The sequence below is a fragment of the Eurypyga helias genome, unplaced genomic scaffold (assembly GCF_000690775.1).
Source record: "Eurypyga helias isolate BGI_N326 unplaced genomic scaffold, ASM69077v1 scaffold12457, whole genome shotgun sequence".
In the NCBI taxonomy this organism is placed as follows: Eukaryota; Metazoa; Chordata; class Aves; order Eurypygiformes; family Eurypygidae; genus Eurypyga; species Eurypyga helias.
This window is the reverse complement of record NW_010262356.1, coordinates 61,965-69,301: the sequence shown is the minus strand read 5'-3', so window position 1 is coordinate 69,301 and position 7,337 is coordinate 61,965. Positions and strand designations below refer to the sequence as shown.

Genomic DNA, 7,337 nt, shown 5'->3' with positions numbered 1-7,337 from the left:
CTTTTAGCTGGAGAGTAGACCCACTGAGGATGCATTCAGTGCTGCTTAAGGTAACCTTATATAGGCTGAATCAAATGTTACATAATCTCCAAGTCACTGTGGAAAGAAATTTCTGCGTGTCTCACTATTGTGTGGAAAGATGGCTCTAAAGCAAATACATGTAATGAGGGACTAGGAGGATTATGTGGAAGTCTTCTATCAGGAGTCACTTGCAATTTTTATAATCACTGTGAGAATAACTTGTTGTCAAATGTACATATGATGTATGTCTTTTTCAAGGTGTATTGTGGGGTAGAGCCAAAACATTGTGTGCTGGCCCAGGAAAATGCTGAATTAGCAGCAGCTACCAAAAAACTGGAAGCCATCAGGAAAAAGCTTCTTGTAAGTACTGCTTGATTAATAAGCATTATTATCTAATATCTTGAGCCCACTTAATTGTATTAGCTTATTTTGTTTATTTAATTTCATTTTGTTAATTTATTTTATTTTTATCAACTTTATTACTTCCAAATTCAAGTATTAAAGATATGTATTCATCAGGTATTATCACTGTCTTTCCCACAAACCTACTGAAGAATATTCCAGTGGTAGCACATGAAACTGTTTATCAAAAATGACTGAATTTCCTTAGAACCATCTAGGCACATAATAACCAATAGATTAGTAAAAAATAATTGACTGTGATTTTATAAATATGTGATATGTATTCCAAATGTTTATATAAGTAATGATCTATTGGAATAACTTTCAGAAAATGTCTTGGAACCTTATGCTCATCTGTGTTTATGTTTTGTCATTAATCATATCATAAAAATGACATCAAATGTCCTTTGATTTTAAAACACATATACACACATTTGTGCACATACACATTAGAATTGGAAACTTCGAGTACAGCTTTTTACTGAAAAATGTCTTTTGAGTTAATGATTGAACCAAAGACCATGTTTACCACCAAGTGTCTATTGAAATTTTGTTAGAGATTATTTGTTGCTTATTAAGTATTCATTTAATGTAGCAACTGCAACTCAAAGAGCTTTGGAAACAGACACATTGTGGTGTCTTGGGAGATGGTGGGTGGAAGGAGTATCTCTACTGCTAGCTAATTACCCTGACAGCAAAGAAAGCTTCAAGTCGTTCAAAATATATGGTAATAATTGATTTAGAAGGCTTTGACTTGGCTTAAGACTTTTATTTGTTGATAATATTTAGACCTGAAATCTCACAACTTAAGATAGGAAGCAATAAGTGAAGGCTGAACAAATTTGTAGTATGGGATTATTGTCACTGTTTTCTCTTCAGGTAACAATATAAAAGAATGGGCAAGATTCACTTTTACTGAAACTCTTAGAAATCCATGAGTTAATGGTATCTCAGAACTTCATTCTTTATCTTAGCAATTTCCTGTTACTTCTCCTGAAACTGTAGTACCAGCTCTTATTCAGAAGATGCAGATTCAATAGGTAAAGAGGTTTACCATCTCTCTCTCTCTTCTCATCCCCTCTACCCCCTACTCCAAAAATCACATCAGCTGCTACAACATGTCTTCTGTCTCCATATGATACAGCCTTAGCCTTTTGACCTTGGAGCTGTCCATTCAGGTCAAAGCGCATCTGCTCTGATGAAGCTTATGTCTACACTAAAAGGTAGAAGAATCATGGGGTTTATGTCACACATCTGTACTGATGTATGTTTATGAAGTGCAAATACTTACCTTTTGGACAAAAATAGCCTGCCTTTTTTTTTTTAATTATTATTTTGAATACACAGCAGTCACCCCTGAAACTCATTGAATCTTACTGTTTTAATGTATTCCTCAGAGAAGAGGAGGACTAATGACTCTCTGTTCCTTGCCTGACAGTATCTCAAAGAACCTTTTCCTGGTTTAGGTGATCTTGCAGTTTAGTAAGCCTCCAACATTGAATTTAGTCCTGTCTTTTTATATTTATTTACTTCTCCTTTCATCTCCTGATGAGCTTTTCTGGGAGTGGTTGGCAGCCGTAGTTTTTCTCACAGCTATGCTCAGTTCCTAGTACAAAGAATTCTGCACCACAAAGTTGCAGATCCCTCTGCAGTTATTTGTTTCCTCTGTTAGCCCAACAGTTGTCACGTTCTCATTTAATATGAAAACTTTTCCTAACCACTTCGTAAAATCCAAACTGCGAGGTCAACCTGGCTTCCTTTTACAAGGTGGGAGGATCCAGATGAAACAATTATTTTTGTACCTGATTCATACCATAGCTGATCAACCTAATGAACTTTTTCAAGGAGCTGTAGCTGTAGTTTTTGATTTTCTGGTAAATATTACTCATAACATTAATAAGCTCCAGAGCTCACGAGGTTATTGAATGAAGCTGATGAAATTCACTGTTGATAAATGCAAAATAATACATATTGGAATGAAAAATTTGAACTGTTCAGGAATATTTCTTGATTATTCTTTATTCATTAGTAGCTTAGGGAAGAAGACCCGGGGCTGCTAGTGGAAAGTTCAAAGAAATCTTTGAAGTTAGCCATAGACTGAGCTGACAGTTGTACTGGCTGACCTCCAAAGGTGTTTCTAGTCTATACCATCTCATGATGTCAAAAATAAAGCAGAAATTTGTTTCATCTGGTAATGTGTTACAAGATGGACTTTAGTATAAGAATAAAAAGGAAATACTTACCTTATACTTACCGCATATACTTACCGCAGTGCGGTAGTATGTATGCTAAAATGTATTTGTAACACTTAACAGAATAAGTGGTAGGAGAGTGTTGTAATGATACAGTAAAAACCCACTGCACACCTTACTCAGGAAAACTTGCTTTTGGCTTGTTTCTTGTAACTGACCTGTGACTCATTCCAGAAACTTGAAGATAAAAAAAGGGTTTCAATTTTTGTATACAAAGAAACTTGAAAAATGTTTATACTTCCATAATTCATGTCTTGATCCATCATTTAATTACTGAAGATTATTGGTAAAATTTTGTTTTGAAGGCATATTATTCCTCTTGGACGTTTCTGTGTTGTCTCTCACAGTGCACATGTTGCATGTCATCTCTCAAGAAGAATGCAGAGTTACCATTTTTAAGTATTCTATTATGCAGCCTCCAAATATTTCACTTCAAAAGCTTCAGTTAACTGCAGTTCTTTCACAAGCCAATGCAAAATGTTATTCATTCAAATGTCTTGGAAATTTCAGCTATCAATTGGATTCTCATCTAATTTGTCATGCTTTTTTTCCCTGTGTGAGGTGATTGAAGTTGCTAATTTTCACAAACTACTTACCTATACATATGCTGTATCCAAATGGGGTATATTGTGCATAAGCTTATATACACTTGGACTAATGATATTTTGTGTTCATTGAGAAGATGTAAAATGTTACTTAAGGAAAATATTTGAAAGTGATTGAAGTCACCTAGTTTTAATTACATATTTAATTTATGTCTTATCTAATAGCTGTGTGGCAGACTGGAAATGTTTGATGTGACTCTGAGAATGTAGTGCATAACATGAAGACATGTGTGTAAAAGCCATTGATAGTTTCCCCAGGAGTGGCAGCCAGAAGGGAAAAATAATTGCAAGTTAACATGTATCAGAGCTTCAAAGAATCTAGGAATCTTAGAAGGAAGTTTAAGTTTCCAGATTTATAACAAGTTAGGGATGTCACACCCACTTTATAAAATATTAATCTAAGAAGTTTCAACCATAGAGCACTCAATGGCTGAGAAATGCATTTTCTCTGGTCGTAAGTGCCCAGGTTCCTCCCTGTGAAATGTTAGAGGACAATGAGAAGCTGTGTTCATTAGTAAGGTTCAGTAGGTGAAATGAGCTCTGCAGATTGGTGGTTACAGAACAGGATTCTTTTCTGTCATTGACCTTTTGCTTTTTAACAGAATTGACACTTATTAATTCCATGAAATCCACCACTTTGCTTGGTTTTGTTTTAACTGTGGCTGCAGCTGGCATTTCACAGAGCCTCCACTTAGCTTTCTGAGCTCAGCTTCTTTCTCCATCTAAACATGCACAACATAGTCAACAGTGAATAACTTTGTAGATTTTCATCCCTATTCAATGATCCTGAATTGCGCTGTTCAATCTTACATTTCAAATCAACTTGAGGTGCTCAGCTGGAAACTTGTATCAATCTACATGTTAAAGGACATGATGTTCAACGTTATGTCCCAAGGGGAGGATCATTAGTTACAGCACTAGCATTCACCAGGATTAGGTGATGAAAAGATGCAAACTCAAGAGTGAAACACTGACTTTTTGCTGGCATCCATTTTTAGACTTTTAATGAACCGCTGTATAAATAGTCACTGGTTGTCTTCTACCTTTTCAGAGTTTTACATCCAGCAAAGTTTAACCAGGTCCACTTTTCCAGCCATGGTAACTTCTCAGTCTGCTTCATGTAATGTGTTTGTGTTCAGCATTTTGGAATGTGCACCCCTGCCTTATGCAGCCTGTTCCAACTGGCTCATGTCAGGCCTTTTATAGGTATGATTCACTGTGTGAAATCGGTATAAAGAGAAGGCAAACTTGTGTTTCTTCTGGAAAAAAATACACAGTGCAGGCACTTCTCAGTGCCTAGACTTTATTTAGCTTAGCAACTGATAGCCTTCTGTACATCAGCCTGCAGAAAGCTCTTATTCCTTACTTTACTTGTATTCATCCATAGTCCATAAAAACACAAGGTCCTGTGATGTTGAAGAAAGGTCACTCCTGATATACAGACATTCTTCTATATCTCTATCTGGGCTGCCTGCTGACTGGATCCAGTCGGTGGGAAGTTTTCTCCTCCCCCACCACCTCTTCTTCAGAAGTAGTAACAGTACTGTGCAGCTTTCAGTCATTCTCTGAAGAGCCAAATTTCTTTTAAGCTTGCACAAGACCAGTATATGTAGAGCCCACAAGAAGAAGGTACTCCACCAGTGCAATTTCATCTGAATCTGCATGAAATCAAGCAGTACAGAAGAGAGATTTTGTATGTCATTTATGAATGCTAGCCCTCTAGTAGTCATCTGCAATCTGGAGCTAAACAAAGTAAGAGCAATGAAGCAGTTACTCTTCTACCTAGTCTATTTTAAATGCCTTTAAAGTGGCATTACAGTTTCTCTTATCATTATCCAAGCATCGCTCCATTTGTTCACTTGCCCCCTAGCCTTCTGGTGGTTTCTTGCCCTTTTCCCTTCCGATCATTTATTTGCCTGTCTCTTTCCCATCTTCCTCTATCCCATTTTCTAAAGAATAGACCTGAAGGCAGAGTATCAATTGTTAGTGATCTCTGCTCTTGCATTCATGGGTGTTCTGTGCTCCCTGACTCATAATTCAGCTTCTTTCTGTTGGCAAAGAGAGAGAGAGAAGGAGAGTTGTACATATTTTTCATATGGATGTTTTTGTGGCCAGCAGTTTTCAGTGATGATAATTGGTGCAGCTGTTAGCAATCAATAATACATCTTCAGCCTAGACAGCACAGCTAAACTAACCTCCTTTCACTTTTCATGGCTTCCAGAATGTATCTTTAAACGAAAAATTAAATTTTTATCAAACATGGGAAATACTGTAATGAATGTTGTCACAGTAATATTTTAAATGTCAAATATATACAGATGGGTACTAGTACTAATACAGTATGTCATTTTAAACATTAACAATGTTTATTTGATAATTAAAAAAATACTCTATGGATGATGGTGCCTACTGATCATTTCTTGTGTGTTAAATTTTAATATGTGAACATATAGATTTGTCCATCCAGTCAAACAATTGCTATATGTTTACAGTAAATAGAGAGAAAAGTGGGTTAGGAAATAGAAAACATAATTGTTTCTTCACAAGCAAAATTATTTTTTAAGTATTTCGAGTGAAATTAAATCAGATTTTCATTCTGACAGGCTACAGTTATCTGCTAAAAATATTTGTGAAAATTATTATTTTATGTTCACATACACATATTATAATAAGTATGCCTATTATGTGCAAAAAAAGCAGAGAAGGAAAGGTAGCATGTTTATTAGTGTTAAGGCTAAAAGTTTGGCAGAGTTTATCCTTTTGGCAGATATGGTGCAATTTCTGTTATTTATCATTACAATTATTATTGCTAACAGAGAGCAATGAAATACAGGGAAAAAGCATTCTGTGTCTGAAATGGATTATACAAGGGCACAGTCCAGGAGGCTTGCTAAGGAGAGTCATGTCTTTGCTGTGATTTGTGGACCGTAGTTCCGTGGCACTAACTTTCTCAGTACCAAGTGTTTTTAAAACATGAATTTTCCCATAGAATTTGGAGTATTGGGGTATAAAATTAAATATGGATTCCTGATGTTGCTGTCCTTAAAAGTTACTGATGGTGCATGCTATGAAAGAAGGGAATGACAGTAGGGAATGACATGTTTTGTAGTAACACCTTTCCTATTCATGTCATGGGGTAGGAAGTGCTTGGATAAAGGAGAAAATGTAACCAAAAAAACCCTGCCACAGAGATGTTGGGGCATTTCTTGCTGTTTGTCTCACTGCAGAAGAAGGTTCTTGCCATTTCTACTACCTGAACTTTGATGGATGATTTGTGGTCAGATCTATGTTATCATGCAGGCAAACTTGAGATGTCTAGAAGTAAATCTCTCCTTAAAAAAAAAAAAAAAAAGTAAAAAAAAAGTGGAGAACGGTTTTGTATTCATTCTTCTTAGGCCTTGCATGCTAGACTGATGAAATTTTACTTATAGCCCATCACTGCGCGGTGCCCGTATGAGCAGAGGTCCTCATTAGTGTCTCAGTTTAAGATCCATCACCATTAAAAACAGGATTGGCTGCCTTATTATCTCCAGGAAATCAAACCGACTTTCTTTATTAAGCTCTAAGTTGTAATTTTATCTCTCCCCTTTTGCCAATTCATTTATTGTATTTAGTCTATATATTGTTTTGAAATTCCCTGATTGGACACCACCAATTCAAGCACTGACCTTGGCAGATGAGATCTAAACCTCTGATCCTGCAACACCAACAAGTTTTTTGTGGAGGTACACACTCCTTGTTCCTGTTGCAGCTGTTCCATTAAACCTGAAATAATAAAATTTTGTTCTACAGTGGAACTTACTGTTGTTAGTGCTGTAGTTACTCTAGAGAAACAAAAGAGTTTCAGGCAACTTGCCTGCTGCAGCCTTTGTTGTCTTGCCTTGTCTTTTCCATTTTCAAAATGGTCTTTCAAGCCCTGTTCTTGTATTCAACTTTTGCCTTCCTGATTATTTTGAAAAATAATACATTTTGAGATGTTAACCTCTTAGCTTTTATCACTCAACTATCTGACTTTTATAACACTTTTCATTAGTTCTTCTTTGTTTGCTGAGCTGGA

At 36.1% G+C, this 7,337-nt stretch overlaps 1 pseudogene; it reads left to right on the top strand.

Moving 5' to 3' along the window:
* The first annotated feature begins 258 nt into the window (after nt 1-258).
* Nucleotides 259-7,337, top strand: part of LOC104512643 — a 49,516-nt pseudogene continuing 42,437 nt past the window's right edge.